This window comes from Lepidochelys kempii, chromosome 19 (genome assembly GCF_965140285.1).
Source record: "Lepidochelys kempii isolate rLepKem1 chromosome 19, rLepKem1.hap1, whole genome shotgun sequence".
NCBI lineage: Eukaryota > Metazoa > Chordata > Testudines > Cheloniidae > Lepidochelys > Lepidochelys kempii.
In genome coordinates, this window is record NC_136398.1 from 825,107 (window position 1) to 841,959 (window position 16,853).

General features: G+C 50.7%; 1 protein-coding gene across 1 annotated transcript in view; it reads left to right on the forward strand.

Annotated features, from left to right (window-relative positions):
• Window positions 1-894: 894 nt before the first annotated feature.
• The window catches only part of FHL3 (four and a half LIM domains 3), a 37,457-nt gene continuing 21,498 nt past the window's right edge, over window positions 895-16,853 (forward strand). The window contains exon 1 of the mRNA XM_073317582.2: window positions 895-975. The gene's annotated coding sequence lies outside the window, so the exon portion shown is untranslated. The remainder of the gene's footprint in view (window positions 976-16,853) is intronic.

The window sequence follows — 16,853 nt, forward strand, 5'->3', positions numbered from 1 at the left end:
CCCCCCAGTGCCCTCCCCCAATGTCCTGCCTCCTTCCCCCCCGTGCCCTCCCCCGTTCCCCCAGTACCCTCCCTCCCCCCCTTCCCCCCAGTGCCCTGCCTCCTTCCCCCAGTACCCTCCCCCCAGTGCCCTGCCTCCCCCCCGTGCCCTCCCCCCAATGTCCTGCCTCCTTCCCCCCGTGCCCTGCCTCGTTCCCCCAGTACCCTCCCTCCCAGTGCCCTGCCTCCTCCCCCCCAGTACCCCCCTCCCCCCCAGTGCCCTGCCTCCTCCCCCACCCTTCCCCCCAGTGCCCTGCCTCCTCCCCCCCAGGGCCCTGCCTCCCCCCAATGTCCTGCCGCCCTGCCTCCTCCCCCCCAGTGCCCTCCCCCGTTCCCCCAGTGCCCTGCCTCCTCCCCCCCCGTTCCCCCAGTACCCTTCCCCCCAATGTCCTGCCTCCCCCCCAGTGCCCTCCCCCGTTCCCCCAGTGCCCTGCCTCCCCCCCCGTTCCCCCAGTACCCCCCTCCCCCCCAGTGCCCTGCCTCCTCCCCCCCGTTCCCCCAGTGCCCTGCCTCCCCCCAATGTCCTGCTGCCCTGCCTCCTCCCCCCCAGTGCCCTGCCTCCTCCCCCCCGTTCCCCCAGTACCCCCCTCCCCCCCAGTGCCCTGCCTCCTCCCCCCCGTTCCCCCAGTACCCTCCCTCCCCCCCAGTGCCCTGCCTCCTACCCCCCCCGTTCCCCCAGTACCCTCCCTCCCCCCCAGTGCCCTGCCTCCTACCCCCCCCGTTCCCCCAGTGCCCTGCCTCCTCCCCCCCCCGTTCCCCCAGTACCCTCCCTCCCAATGTCCTGCACCCGCCCAGCGGGCGGGGCCGGGGCCGGGGGCCGGGCTCCGGCTTCCCCCGGCGGGGACGGGGCGGCCGCTTCCGCTGCCTGAGCCCGTGCAGCGCCGCGGCGGCCAGGAGCAGCCAGCGAGCCCGGCTCGGCCCGGAGCGTGCGGACCAGGTGGGCACGGGGGGCGGCTGGGGCTCCCCGGAGGTGCGAGGAGCGCCCCTTGAGCGGGGGGGTTCCCCGTGGGGGCGCTCCTGGCGATGGGGGGCTCCTGGCGATGGGGGGCTCCCCGGGGGGGGTTCCCCGTGGGGATGGGGGGCATCCTGGGGATGGGGCGCTCCTGGCGATGGGGGGCTCCCCGGGGGGGGTTCCCCGTGGGGATGGGGGCGCTCCTGGGGATGGGGCGCTCCTGGGGATGGGGGGCTCCCCGGGGGGGGTTCCCCGTGGGGATGGGGGCGCTCCTGGGGATGGGGCGCTCCTGGGGATGGGGGGCTCCCCGGGGGGGTTCCCCGTGGGGATGGGGCGCTCCTGGGGATGGGGGGCTCCCCGGGGGGGTGGGGGTCCCCGGGGGGGTCGCCTCCCCACCCCTTGCCCCCGCCTGGGGACCTGGCGGGCGAGCGGTGTCCCCGGGCTCGGGCACCCCACGGGATCCGGCTGCCCCCCGGCAGTCCCGGCCGCCCCGACCCGCTCTCTGGGCGTGGGTTCGGGGCAGCCCTGCCCTGCCCTGCCCGGTGCCCCCGGCCCGACGGGGCTGCTGCATCCTCGGGCAGCCCCTGCCGGCTCGGCACGCCCGGGGCAGGCACCGCGCCGCCGCGGGTTGGGACTCGGATATTCCCGTCCTGGCGCGGGCAGACCGGGACCCCCCTTGCACCGGGGCAGGGCAACGCCTGGAAAACTCCAGCCCCTCTTCTGCATCTCCACGCCGCCCTCCTGCAGCGCCCCGGGGCAGAGCTGAGCCTCCTTTGTGTGTTGTCTAGTGCGGCGCACGCCATCAACTCACTGCGGACAGAGACAGTCGCTTCCTTGCCAGATCCTTGGGCACGGGGCAGGAGCCGGGGGCTGGTGGGCTGGTGCCCTCTCCCGCTCTGTAAACTGGGGCGTGGGCAACACAAATGTGAACCGTATCTAGGTACGGTATGCCTGCCTTCCCAATGAGGCTGGTCTGAGTCCTTTCTGATTTACAGAAATCCTGAGTCCTGGCTGTGGGCTGCCTCTTTGTTTTGGGATGCTGGGAACAGGGATGGGTATTTTTTCTTTGTTCAGAGTCTATCCTTTTAGCCTTTGCCTCGTGTAGTTCAAATTTCAGGTCAATGATGGTAGGACTTCGAAAAATATATTCCCTAGTTGAAAGTAGGAAACTTTACCTGCCCAATATATGAGTGGGGCGAGGGGAGCTAAGCCATCAGCTTCTGCAGAATCTAAGATTTTATTGAATTAAAGAAGTTCCTTGCCCTTCTAGTGGTGAAGAAAACTCTGTAAATGTGACCAGAGTCAGCGTTGCCTTCCTGAGTCTACAGACACTACAGTGCCTCAGCTGCTGCTACCTTTGACTGAGCTTTGAGGGAAATTAACAAGCCTTTAGACAGGTTCTCTGCTGCTCTTTAGAACTGTGGTCAACAGTGAACTTGACAAGAATTTGTGGCAATTTAACTTGGGGAAGCAGCTGAGGCACTGGGGAGGCGGATCACAAAAACCAGAGGCAGAATGTCAGAGCACCTCTTCTCAACTACCAGCACCAGAAGTGAACAGGGAAAGATGGGGACTTGGCTTCAAATGTATCAAATACATAATAGCCAAACCGTAATATGAAAGCACCTTGGTGGGGATCTTTGCACCCTTTTCTTTCCCAGCAGTTGGTAAAGGGAACTTTGCTGGTGGATTTACTCTCCCCAGCAAGTAGCCAGTGAACATTGATGGTGCTCGCCTCTTCCCTGTGTTTTCATATAGCTTCTTGTTAGTAAGTGTCTACTTAAAAACTTCAAGCTCTGTGTTTGCAGCATATTTCACAAGAGAGCTCAGTGGGTAATTTTAACAGTTGCTGATTTTCATGCGCATCGACACTGGAGAAGAGAGTGTATGTTTATTTCCTGTTAGGCACATTTCTAATGCAACTGACTCTGAGTTTGCTTTTTCAAAGGGCTTTCACTTGATTTTAAAGTTTTGATTTTTATTCTTTCACATTTTTGCAAAACCAGTGACTACCTCTGACATTCTCCTTCCTTGGAGTTTGAATGAACTCAGAGAAATGTAACCAGGGATGAATTGGCGCCAAATGTCTAATTCTTTCTTTACAATCTGTGTTTCTACTCCAGGGTAAATTCTCAGTTAATTATTCACTTTTTATGAATTGTGACTTTGGCACTGCCCAGCCCTTGTAGGGAAAGATTGGAAAGGAAAATCTTTTTAAGGTGAGTTCTTAGTGTAATTTTCTTAAAGAGAAAGTGGGAATTAAGGGTCAAGGGGATCATTATGCTTTAATTTTGTAATAAAAGGAAGATGATTCCACTGGAAATCTGGATTTATTGTTTGGAATGTCCAATAAGCTTTGTGGCATTTTCTGAAAGGGATGTGAGAAAGGGAAGTATCCAGCCACGGTTTCTCCCAGGAGTACCTGTGCTTGCTCTAGTGCGATTGTTGAAGTCCTGAGCCTTAAACTTCATCCTTAATGTAGGAGTCCTGAAGCCGAGCAACAGACACAGAAGCGAAACCTAAATCAAATGCTTGCACTGAGCTGCTCTGAGAAGGTGTTAGTAGGGGGGGGGGGGTGCGTTTTGCACACATCCGGATGGCACAGTGAAATCAAGAGGCTTTGGCCTTCCTATGACTGGTTATTTTCAGCCCTCAGTTATTTGGTTTTCTAAAATTCACCTTGCTGTTTCTTTTAAACAAAGACAACAGAGAGTTTGCTGCTTTAAGCAACAGGTCAGTATCTATTTAAAACGTTTTTATTAAAAACCACTTAACCTCACCTACTGCTGTATTCTTAGCTCTTCAGGGAATGCTTTTGACTTGGGTTTGTCACCCATTTGAACTTACACATGTTACGATCCCTCTTCCAAGGGCAGTGGCAGAAATCCCATTACCAGAGACACTTTAAAACCAGCCTGGACAAAGCAGCAGACAGCAGGTTGTGAGGAACAGGGTCTGTCCCGACCCGAGGCTGGACTAGATGTGACGTGATGTTTTCCCATCTCTGACTTGTAGGCCTCTAGACTGAGGTCTGGTTGTTTAGGTTTTTATTTGCTCTGTTTATCATTTTAATGCTTTTAAATTTTTTAATTGGTTAGTCTCTAAGGTGCCACAAGTCCTCCTTTTCTTTTTGCTAATACAGACTAACACGGCTGCTCCTCTGAAACCTGCTTTTAAAACAGTAAGCCAAAGCTGCTAAATTAAAAAAAAAAAAAATTCAACTACCCCCATCTGTTCATTTTGGGAAAAGCATTTGATTGACTACTGCATGAGGAGTCTTTAATGTTAAAAACCTGCCTTCTACATGAAAAGCTAAGTTATGTGTTGAACTCACAGCCCTTCCATGACTTGCTTTATCAAGGGACAATATAGCTTCTTGGTGGACCAGTCCAGCAGGCACATGGCAGGAAAGAGGGAGTTGCCATTTCTGCCATCCTGTTCTTCCTCTGTGCAATTTCCTCCACTTTGGGATGGGTACCACATGGTTGCCTGCTCCTTGCTCACGCTGGCTGGTTGCTTCCACAGAGCTCCTGATAGTCCTAGCTGCTGACTTTGGTTTAACTTTTTCTTGTTTAGGAATCACGCGGAACAAAAAAGTCACCTAGAATTGCAGGAGTGGTGGAAGGAGGCTTCTGTGAGCATTAGTGACTCTTTGAAACTTGCTCTGCCTGAGGATGCAGGGGGATTTGGGTTTTGGTCCACTTTGAGTGTAGGACTGCAGAGAATACAATGAATAGCTCTTCTGTGTGCAGAAGTGGCTGCTGGAGCTTTGGGAATACATGGCAAAAAGCACAAACAGGTGGGATGGACTCTGCTCTCCAGGGTGGGTAATGCTGGGACCATGCTATAAAGACTGACTGGAGCTGTTGGGGCCTTAAGCTCCTTGCTGTGAGCATCCTGCTCTCAGTTGCTGAACCACCACATTCTCTCCATCTTGAATGTTTCTAAGGCACCTGTCACCAAGGTATCTTGGTGGCACTGGATGTTGTATCTACGTGTCCTTCAGAATGACACCCCAGGAGCTGAGTGCTGACGGGTAGGCTAAAGGTCAGGTCTGACCCTTGGCAGCATGCTAGGTCACCCTCCTTCCCTCCACCAGACTGGTGATTGGCCCCCTGCAGGGTTTGCAGCCGTCTGCAGCATGCCTGCTGTCAGAGCTCCGCTTCCTGTTTACACTGCAGCCCATTTCAGAAGAGACATCGGGGTAGCCCAGCTGGCAGAGGATGCAGCAGGCAGCTGGAGTGGCTCAGTTCTCTGGAGTCACAACAGGCAGCAGTCTTCTTCCCAGTCTGTATTATTGTAGTTTCTCTCCTCTTGCCTTTATGTTGACTCAGAACATTAGCCTTGTACAGCTCTAGTGGTGTTCCCTGATGATAGATTTCATTTCAGAACGGGTTTCGACATTTACAAGGTCAATAAGAAAAACATCCACCGTTACTCAGATAACCACTCGTAAGGGCTATAAATCTGCCAGCTTCAATGTACAAGCCAACTCCAAATTGCTGGTGTCAGGAAGAAACTTCCCTACAGAGAACAGGTTTCAGAGTAACAGCCGTGTTAGTCTGTATTCGCAAAAAGAAAAGGAGGACTTGTGGCACCTTAGAGACTAACCAATTTATTTGAGCATGAGTTTTCGTGATGCATCCGATGAAGTGAGCTGTAGCTCACGAAAGCTCATGCTCAAATAAATTGGTTAGTCTCTAAGGTGCCACAAGTCCTCCTTTTCTTTTTCCCTACAGAGAAGTTACTGCTGAAGTGGCCACTGCAGTGTTCCTTGCACCTTCCTCAGAAGCATTTAATACTGGTCAAAATAAGACAGGCCTCCTTGCCCACCTGGCTCACCCAATAAGGCACTTCCTACAGCATGTTCCTAATTCCAGCTCCGTCCACACCATTGTATGGCCTTCCACTTCCTGCAAGCCTAAGAGGGGAAACTAATAAAGTGATTCCTCAGGGCTCAAACTTAACTCTTCCTCTTCTAGGGAAGATGTATTTGTGGCAGCCACAGCAGTGGTGTGGAAAATGTGTGTGGGGCCAGCTGACTTTCTGTTCGTGCTCATGGGGTTCCTGCTGTCCTTGGCTTGCACAAAGCCATGCTTGCAGGGCCCATGCTTGCAGAAGCTTTGGGCAGAAGGACGGCAAGCCTGTGAATTGTTTGGCCTCTGCCTGGCCTTCCATGTCAAGGATTCCTCAGACAAAGGGGTTATTTACAGACAACTGGGGACTGACTAATGGCTTTGAATAGATGCCAGCCTTCTGCTGGAGACGCCTGATTCGGCAGCTGTCCTAGTGACTCTTGCCGATTGCTCCAGTAAGGAGGCCATCAATCCTGCACTGGGATTGGGCTACTTTGGCATGTCTGCCATTCTGAACTTGCCAGAGCTCCCCCCGTAGAGTGCCAGCTTGGGCTGGAAAGAGGGACGTACTGGTGAAAGTCACGGTTCCTTTACCTACTGGAATGTCTCCCTGTTGTTTCCTGTGTTTAGCTAATTCTGCCTATGGGAGACACTGCAGTGAAACTAAACATGTTTTATCCCAGCAACGTCCATCAGAAAACCTTTTAAACTGGAAACTTCACATCAATTTTCATGAATTTTGGAAAACATCTAAAAGGGGGTGTCTGGGGTGGCGCAGAGAGAAAGGAGAGGTTGGCTGAGTCTAGAGTCTTACTGGGGTGAAAGGAACAGAGAAATCTACAGCAGCAATCCCGAACTGCAGCTGGAAAGGGGGTGGAGCTGTGGGCAGGGGAAATAGAGAAATTAGTACCCAGGTTTGTGGCAGTTTGGAATTACTTTTAAAGCCCAATTATTCAGTGTCAGAATCCCTTCCTTAAAAACCAGAATCTTTTAAATATGAGTGGTGAGATTTTGGAAGCTGACTAGGAAGTTTGGCCACATGAGCCCTATTAATTTTAGTGGGGGTTGCGTGGCTAAAACCTTTAGCTGATGTTGAAAATCTTTCCCCACTGAATATTCTTAGTGAAGCAGCCATAATGCTGCATTGGAGCTGATGCCACAACCTCAGTGCTTAGATAGTGCAGTGATAGGACCCCAGATGGTCACCCGAAGGCCCTTTGCTTCTGTGATACATAGCTGCTAGACTTTGCCTTCCCAAGCAAGCCGTGTCTTGGCTACAGTTCCACGGAAAAATGCTCCACATTGGGAAGATGTACTTGCTGTGAGCAGGTCTTTGTTCCTTCTTCCCCTTCTGACTTCTGTTGACTTTGTAAGGTGTAAAATACAGTTGTCAGCAGTTTACAAGGAGGGAGAGAACAAGGTTTCCTGTTGAGAAAAATGTCAAGGGTCGGGTTGTGAAAGGAAAGGGGGAACTGAAGAATGTCACGTCTCCCATCTTCCTGTATCTCATCCTAAAGGAATCGCCTTTGCTCGTGACTCACCATGTCACTGTGTTTGCTAATTTGGAAGGCAATTTAATTGATTATTTTTTCCTTTATTCAAGCAGGAGCCCACTGAGATGGCATCCCAGGGATGGCTGGCAAAGGGCAACTGTTAGTAGCAGTTCCTGAGTTACACTTCACGCCATTTAAAATCAAACCAAGTTACTTTTTAAATGATGCATTAAAACTGGATCTAAATAGCATTAGTTTAAATGCATTAATATAGCATCTTAGCCATAGAATCCAAATAGCAGTGAAACAAAGGAGCGGTAGTCCCTGCTTTTGTTCTTGGTGCAATCTCACTATAAGCCTTTAATTGGTCCTGTGCTCATGTTACCATTATGTTCCTGGAGATTTAAAGCTCACTTACACTATTTCTAAGCTAGCTGTGTATATAGCACCCTGTATCTTTCCCCCTTGCGGGAAATGGCTGCATCTTCCTCTGATAAAGTGTGCTGAGCTTCTCAGGTAGAAAACCAAAGAATTCTTCTTAAATCAGTGCGTTGAATAAACACCCAGAAACCCCAGACCCTTTTGTTTTCAAAAGAAGGCTGACTTGAGTCATGTCGGGAGAAAACTTTATGTAAGTGTTCGTGCTCAAGCTACCCAATGCCAGTTCTATTCAGGAATTCAGATCAACTTTCAGGCCCAAAGCTGGGGGCCAGAGCCAAGAACAAAATCTGAACTGTTTCAAATTTCCTAACCTAGCTTTGAATGTCTAAGCAGCCAGCCAGAGCCGACCTGGAGCTGTTATCAGCACCAACGACCCATAAATCGTGTGTGCAGGTGGCTGGACAACTGGAGTTGTTCTCTCCACACACGAGAGGGGAAAGGGAACTCTGAATAAGGCAAGGAAATGCCTAGTGTTGGAGCTGCTGCAGCCTGGCTTCCCTAGTGCTTCCTTTGCCACATGTTACGCTTGACCCTGCCAGTACCAGCCACCAATAGGAGTCAAGTAATTGTCTCCAGTGACAGATTAAACTTCATGGCCATTGTTAAGGGTCCAAGATTTTCCATTTTTTCTCGCTTTAAGCAAGTGCTTGGATGTGCAGCCAAAGCAAACATGAGCTAATAAAGATGTGGAGCTAACCAATGATAAACAGCTCCTAAGGGCTGACCACTCCCATTACAGAATAGAGATGGAGATTTTTGCTACTAGGAGATCAGTAGAAGAAAGGAGGGAAGTGTGGGGATAGCCTTCCATCTGTTGCTATTAATGGGAGTTATCGGTGTGCATTAAGGGGAGAAGTGACCTCTAAGGTAACCTCGGAGTCTATTGCATGATGCCATGCTGAGAGCTGTGTTCAGGTCCTGAGCTTGTACTGCCCCATTCCCGGGGCTGGGAAGGCTGCTGAAGCAACATAATCATTCTGGAGTATCTTGCGACCCTCTCAGATGGGTCCCTTGCTTGCTAAAAGGAAATGCTTTTTCACACAATACGAGTTTGCCCATGGAATGCATGGACATATCGATGAAACAAAGAGGTTAGCAGGATTCAGAAAGAAATTAGGCACTTATATGTGTGACAAATACCTAGGATTGTAATAAATTAGAGAAAACACAAGGGTTTGGGAAGGGATATTAAACTCCTCTTCTTTAGGGCATGAGCCAACCTCTAACTATTGAGGATTAGAAGGAAAACTTTCCTTGGGGGTAGGTTATTCCATATCTCCCTGCTGCAGGATTTCTTGTACCTTCCTCTGAAGCTGCTGGTAGTGGCCACTCTCAGTGACTGGATACTGGACTACATGGACCACTGGTGTGATCCAGTGTGGAGATTCCTGGGTTTCTTGTGCTACTTGCAGCCAGTGTAAAAGGAATCTGTGCTGTAGGGTCTTCAAGGTAATGAAGTGAGCATCTAGGTAGACTGTACAGTGTTTGGGTATCTGTCCATCTCTGGTGCTTTGTATCTACCTGAAGACAGCTGAGCTGGATAGGCCCTTTTACATTGGACTCCTTTGCATTCCTGCTTCTGTGGGTTGTGCGGGCAGGGCCCAGGTGCCCCCTTTGTGAATCCGATCTTGAACATTTTGCCATTCTCCCATAGACCCAAAGCAGCAGATGAAAAGCAGCTGAGAAAAGTGATGTAACTTTAGAGGATTCAAAAGCTCTGGGTAGTAATTACTATTAATTATGCGGACGCCTTCAGGACTGGGAACACTGTTCCCACTTTTATCTCAAGCCAGCCAGGACTCATGCAGACAGCACACCTGGAAATGAAGTAATTGAATACTCTGCCCACACTGTTCAGATTTTGCTGGGTTTGGGCACAGACATAGCATGTGCGTTCTGTGTTCCTGGGCAACGTTTGTTCCTCTGCAGCCAGAAAGTCTTTTCACTGAAATGAGGCAAGACAGAACACTGCTCTTCTCAGCGTGAGTAAGAGACTCTGAAGCAGCTGCGGTGTGGCTTTCCTCAGAAATTTCCTTTGCAGATGTGGAGGTTTTGCTGCCGTTTGAAATACAGTTAGGAGATGTTTCCAGAGCTGTTCAAATCTGCTATTTTATTTGGGTTGCTAGGGATGATGGTAACGTGGATTGGAGGGGAACGTGTGTGGGATTGCAGCAGTTAGAGCTGGAAAAGGCTCATTAGGTAACATCCAGCCCATCCCTTACAATTTACTTTGGTGCTTTGCACTTGACTGCTCTTGGACTTTGCTGTTTTGAAGTGACTTCCAATGCATGTAAGCTAACAAGGAGTGTATGGAGGGGTGTGGATACAGCACAGCCGTTGGGATTACATTTGGTGGGTGGCGAAGGCTGTTCAGTCCAATGCAGGATCCTGGATGTTGGCACTCATCCAAGCGGGGGAGTCCTTTGAGACTCCCCCATGAGCTAGCTCTCATCTGGCAGCATGGCTGGAGCAGACTGAAACTGACGCTCGTTTTTCTTCTGCATTTTGTGCATGCCTGCATGTAAGGCCAATTGGACTGGTTATGGAGAAGGCTAACAAATGACAGCTTTCGGCCTCACACCACCCTCTTTCCACACCCACCCTGACTTCTCTCTGAAATGTGGAGGTTGGAAGAAGTCCCCTTTGTATCCACACCTACATCCTGGAGAAAAATGCTAATCAAAGCTGTGCTCCTGACAACCTCCATTTTGGCTGAAACAGGTCCCCAAGAGCCTTGCCTTTGTGGAGATGGCCCACTGGTGGGAGTGCAAGTCTAGGTAGCGCACGCAAGCTAGGCAGATGTGCTCTGAGTATGGTGTAGCTGCAGCAGTCGGAGCGCGTGTCACCGTGCCCAGGGGTTGTAGGTTGAATCAGCAGGGCGGTAAAAGTAGCATCACCAGCCCTTCCATGCTAGGACTCCATCTGGATGTCAGCAGTGGGTGGGAAATGTGCTAAAACTGTCCTAGTGTAGGCAGGGGCTGACCGTGCTGAATTCCCCTTCCCAGAAGAAGTAGCCTGTGCTTACACACTGCTCTCTGGAGAGTTGTAGGGCTGAAACAAATCATTCAAATGCAATAGAAAACACTTGGACTCGCCTTAACTGACGACGCAGTTTGCCAGCATTTAGCCTCGAGGTCCCCTGACCCAGAAGGTTTCCCAGCATAAGGACTTGAGCTGGTTTCCCAGAAAGGCTCCTCTTGGATCTGTGCTGTTGGGGATGTTGTGGCATATCATTGGCCTTTTCATTTTTCCTGGAGCCAGCCCTTGTTAGCTTCGTTCTCACACCATTGTTTAGTTTCTCGAAGATGCTTTCGCTAGCTCTTCCAGACTGTCATGTGGGAATTGCTGACTAGCAGGGATTTTTTGCTTTGACCCAAAGCTGCACACTGCTCCTTCTGTACCACTGCCAACGGCATTTCCAGTCTCTTCTGAGCATATGTTTTGCAATAATACACAAACTCCTTGGCTCCCGAGAACTGCTGGAGGGAAAGATTAGTATCTCTTAACAAAGGAATTAAGATACTAAGAGTGAAAGCAACGGCAATATCTTGGAGCCTGGAGGACTGTCTTGACCTTTCCCAAAGGCCTCAGTTCAGACACTGGTGTCTGGCTAGCAGATGGAAGATGTTTGCGTGGATTTTAGTCAGCTTGTGAAGCCCTCTGTCTGGTGACTGGGCTTGCTGTGAACATGCTCTGCACATTACGGCCATTTGGTTTATATCTTGCTGATCTGCAGCAGCCTCACCAGGGAGCCCCTCCTTGCTGAGATTGCCTGTGGTAGAAGCCTCCCTGCTCTGCCCTCATGTCTGGGTTAGCTCACTTCTAGACGGAGTGGGTTTTTGAGCATTGACAGCCATGTTCCTCATAGGAAGGGTCTCGCAGATGGCTTCATCGCTTCTTTTTGTCTATGCCTGGAAAAGGCATCAGGGTTCAGTAGCGACCCCTTGAATGGTATCTTGTCTGTTACCAGCTGTGGAGGACATCAACGTTAGTGCTTTCAGAACTATAGGAGAAAAGTGCTCCAGGAAAGCACAGCCCTTCACAACGGCAATTTAAGAATTATTATCCCTGCTTCACAATGAGGAAACTGAAGTACAGAGATTGGAAGGGACTTGCTCAAGATTATGCAGCAAATTGGTGACAGAGCTGGGAATATAATCCAGATCTTCTGACCCTTGATCTGTTATGCCAGTAGATCTCCGCCTTTTCCAGACTGGGACTCGCCTCCAACCTAGCAACATGGCAAGATCAGAGTCGTCGTGTGTGCCACACTGAGAACCTCTGCGTTAGGCCATAGCTCCCTATGCCTGGTGGAGATCTGTTTTTGTTCTGTAGGGACAGAGACTGAATATTAGCAAATTGACTTCACTGTTCCTAGAGTGAAATGTCTTCCCCAGCTCCTGATTATTGGAGAGCATTGCCCCTGAAGGGTTTTAGATGAATCAAGACATGCTGATGTAGTTCCAATTGCTGCTGCTTTGTTCTGTTTATCCATAGTTTGAGGGCCTCAAGTTGAGTGCTTCCCTCGGGTCTAGTTAATAGTCCCAGTAACTCTTTGGTTAAAATGCTTTGCTGTTGTTGAGCTGCTGGCTGCAAGGCCCTGTGGTGGGGGAGCAGATGAGAGTAGTGTAGACATTATAGTGCTTACTGGAGAAACCCATATGCACTTGAGTTTCCTTCTCGTATGTGAGAGTATGGGGTGTTGTGGGGACCCGGTTTGGGGGCAGCAATTGCACTTCAGTCATGCTGAATGGCTCTGGCACGAGGGTTTGGTTAGAAACCTTTGCTGTTGCCCCTTAGATGCAGAAACCTCATGTGTTAGACTGAAAATATTTCCACCTAAATCAGAGGTGACATGTAACTTTTAATAGTGCAGGGGCACAATTTAAAGGTTCTGGGGGGCATGTGATGACCCCTCCCTCCCCGGGCCACCCCTCCTGCATCTCCCACACCCGCTCCAAGCCAGCACCACCTTGCCCCCGTTGTATCTATACCACTCTCTCTGGGGACAGGAAGTAGTAGTTCCCTTAGAACAAAGCTTGAGCACAACACCTTTCCTTTGACCTTCTCAGGTCAGTACTCCAGGCAGCCAGAGGAGAAATCCCCAGTCTCCGGTGTTACTAACTGAGGACCATCCAGCTGGTTTGCTTACTTGTGTTTGTATTGCAATATTATCTCTTAAGTCATGCAGGCTAATGGAACTTGTGATGTGGCAGGTAAAGGCTGACCTCACGGCAAGAGGAGACTTGGACTCACCCAGGCACGTGATTAAATTAACGTTGAACATAATGTGTTAGGCCAGAGAATTTCAGACTCCTCTGAGGGTGCCCTCCAGCCTGAAACTAGGGAGAGTCTGCTTTACCCGCTTTCCAGAGAAATGAACAGCGGCTGCTTTCACCTTGTTGAAACTCCTGAGAGCCTCTTCCAGGCACCTGGGTCTAGATTAGGCAAAATGTGCAGTGATAGGTTTGGAATGAGTGTTTGTTTGGTGTGTTTGGGCCTGGGGACCCCCTGTAATAATCTGAACAGTTGCTGCTGAGTGTGTAGCTGGGGGAGTGGAGTTGGAGTGACCAGATAGCAAGTGTGAAAAATCGGGACAGGGGTGGGGCGTAATTGGCACCTCTGTAAGAAAAAGCCCCAAATATTGGGACTGTCCCTATAAAATCGGGACAACTGATCACCCTACGCGTAGCATCCATGAGACGATCCCCATGAAAATAGGGACCAAACCACTACTGCACCGAACAATCTAGCTCTTTGGAACTACGTTGGTGAGCATGGGCCCAGGACACCGCAAGCTGAGCAGTGCAGATCCCCTGAGCTGCAGGTCCCTCCAAGTTCCCAGTGGCTGATGAACCTCTGGAGTAGACCAAAGCTCTCTCTGAGTTGGACACCCTTAGGATAAAGGGCAGCTCCAAAGAGCAGAGAGCTTCATAGGTGGCTCCTTGGCTTCTGCCTGTGATTCTTACTTCCCCTCCCCACATGGGTGTTTTCTGCATTACAGCCCCCAAGGAATGTGATTTGGGATCTAGATACAAATAGTCTCATTGCTTCTGTCTGTGTGGAACTTCCTTCACTTCCACAAAGACCTGGACTGGGGACTAGGCCTCAGCTTGTTTATCTGAACTCTCCTGTTAGTCTGTCTGAAGGGTGCCTTGGAGCAGGGGGAAATCTAGCTAGAGCTGTCAGTCCCTGAGATGTTCACCCTTTGTGTGCAGGGCTTTCTGGCCACGTGGTCCCGGTGTGTGCACAGCAGGCCTCATGGGCAAGGCTTAAGAAGGCTTTTTAAAGGCAAAGCTTTCGAGGCTTCGGAGGTGGTTGGATGGGTTGGGTCTGCAGCATGAATGTTGCGATGAGGCGTCACAATTCCAGAGCGCTCTCCAAGCGATGGTGCTCTTCGTCCTGAGTAGCGACGTTCTCTTCTGCTCACGCTTGTGTACGTGCAGTTCTGTGCTCCAGTGGACAGGGCACTGAACTGCCTCTCATGCTGGATTCTGAATTACTGAATGTACAGAATCTGCTGGTGTATTTCTCTTCCCCCAACTCTGTCTCTCATGTTCTGTCCCTTTGTATCCTGGAGTCCCAGTCTTTCCTTGGCTGGAGAACTCTCCTCCTACACCAGGGGTGGGCAAACTTTTTGGCCTGAGGGCTGCATCGGGTTTCTGAAATTGTATGGAGGGCCGGTTAGGGGAGGCTATGCCTCCCCAAACAGCCAGGCATGGCCCGGCCCCCACCCCATATCAGACCTCCCCCCCGGGACCCCTGCCTCATCCACCCCTTGACCGCCCCTGGATCCCCCGCCCCTAACTGCCCCTCGCCGCCCCATCCAACCCCTCCTCTCCTTCCTGACTGCCCCTCTGGGACCCCTGCCCCCATTCAACCCCCCTGTTCCCCACCCTTTGACTGCCCCAACCCCTATCCACACCCCCGCCCCCTGATCACCACCCCGAACTCCCCTGCCCCTCTATTCAACTCCCCCCCCCCCCACACCCCACCCCACCCCCGCTCCCTGCCTCCTTACCGCGCTGCCTGGAGCACCTGTGGCTGGCGGTGCGGCTGCACCAGGACAGGTCGCGGCTCTGCAGCTGCCCAAAGCATTGGCTGGTGGCACAGAGAGCTGAGGCTGTTGGGGAGGGGGAACAGCAGGGGAGGCGAGCCTCCCGGACCAGGGGCTCAGGGGCTGGGCAGGAGGGTCCCGCGGGCCGGATGTGGTCCGTGGGCCGTAGTTTCCCCACCTCTGTCCTACACGCTGCTAGGAGCTCTTTGTAAAAGTGGCTTAAAACAAGCTCCACAGAGAATCTGCATGATCCTCCCAAAAAGGCTTCTCTCCAAATCTCTCCTGCAACAGCTTTGTCCCTTCATTTCTCAGCCGTAAAGGCTGGCTGCTTTTTGTACTGCCTCTGGCTCAGCTGGCCAGTGCTCATTCGGCCACACTCTTAAGAAATCCTAGTGGAGAATTAGACCTGGCAGCTGCAGGCCTGTTACCTCACCCCACAAAAATGCTTTGTTATTGAGAAAATGGAAACTGTCTGAGGTTTCTGGGCTGAATAGAAATCATTGGGATCAGTTTTAACCACAGCTTGGTCATGGCTGCAGAACATTCCCCTAGCTGAGCATTCTCTCTTCTAAACCATAATCTTCAAGACATTGGAGAGCTGCAGGGGTTTCACTGGTTAGCTGAGCAAACATTGGAGACTGTTATGCACTCTGCTGAAGCCTCACTGAAATCTCAGGCTTTCTCAGCAAAGACAGCCATGCCACCAGGTAACCCTTTGAAACCTGAAGCCCAGAAGAAGAGTGTCCTGTGGAAACTATGCCAGGTTCATCTCTGATCTATAACCCAGACTGCCCCACTTGCTGGCATTCGCTTCCCGGAAAGTTGGTCACTCTGCCTTTGTTAAAAAGGTGGGTAAAGGATATGTAAGCAGCCTTTCAGCCTCAGGGACAGGAGCTGTGGAAGTATGTGGAGCCTTCCATGTTGTAATGCTTTAGCACCCAGATCGAATCCCCAGTTCTGAAGGAGGAGCTTTGCTGTTTTAGTGACCTTTTAGGGTCGGTCTCAGGAGTGTTCTCTGGACAGGGAGTTCTGAGGGGAAAAGAGAGAGAAGAAAAGTTCAGTATGAATTGCTTTCCTTATCTGCAAGCGGATTTCCCCCCATGTTTCTGTAAAGGATATGAAATGACATTTTGGTCAATACTGGTTTGCAGAAGCAGCATTTTTCTAAATACAGAACTCTCCTTGCTAACAGATCATAGTTCTATTTACATACAGTTATATTGGTAGCTTACAGCTCCTGTTGAGAAAGTTGCATAAGCATTCTTCACTTGATACCCTCGTAGGACTGGACAAAGCAGCATTAGTTCTTTGGATGCAAATTGAACACGTGATCTGGGTTTCCTAGCAGGCCAAACGAATTCTTCCAGCTGCTACAGATGTGACCAAATAGTTGAGTGCATAGAAAAACAAATATCCCTAAAATATTGCACCCGTGATTAGATATTTATCATTTGACAGTGAAATGTAAATATGGCTTTGGTATTTTGAGTTTATTTACCCAAGCTTCCAGTGTTCCCTAGGAAATCCCGTAACTAAAATGGCTCATAGCTTGTCATCTGGGGAGAACAGTGACTAGTCAGCATCTCCTGTGAGCCCCTTTGAAACTCAGAGTGGGTTTTAGGAATAGTAATTTACTTAACTTGTGAACTAGGCCCAGCTGTTCAGGGCAGAGCCCAGGATCAGTGTTTTAGCTGTAAAGAACTGTTTCCATTCTAGACCCCTACTTTCTGTGGGTTTAAAATGTGGCCATAAAAATACCTTCCAGGCTCAGCACTGGCTCCTGAGGTCTCTGGGAGATGTTTTAAATACAAAATGCAAATGGTAAAAACAATTGGCAGTTTATTCACATAAAAGTATTTTACCCATGTGGGGTGGGTACGGGTGGGTGGGTGAGAGTGAGTGATATTCCGATAACTTTAAAGCAGCCTCAGTTCTGCAGGACCCACGCTCGCAATGTGGATTTCCCTCTCCTGGGTACATTGCAAGTGAAGTGGCTTCTGCTGCGGTGCAGCCACT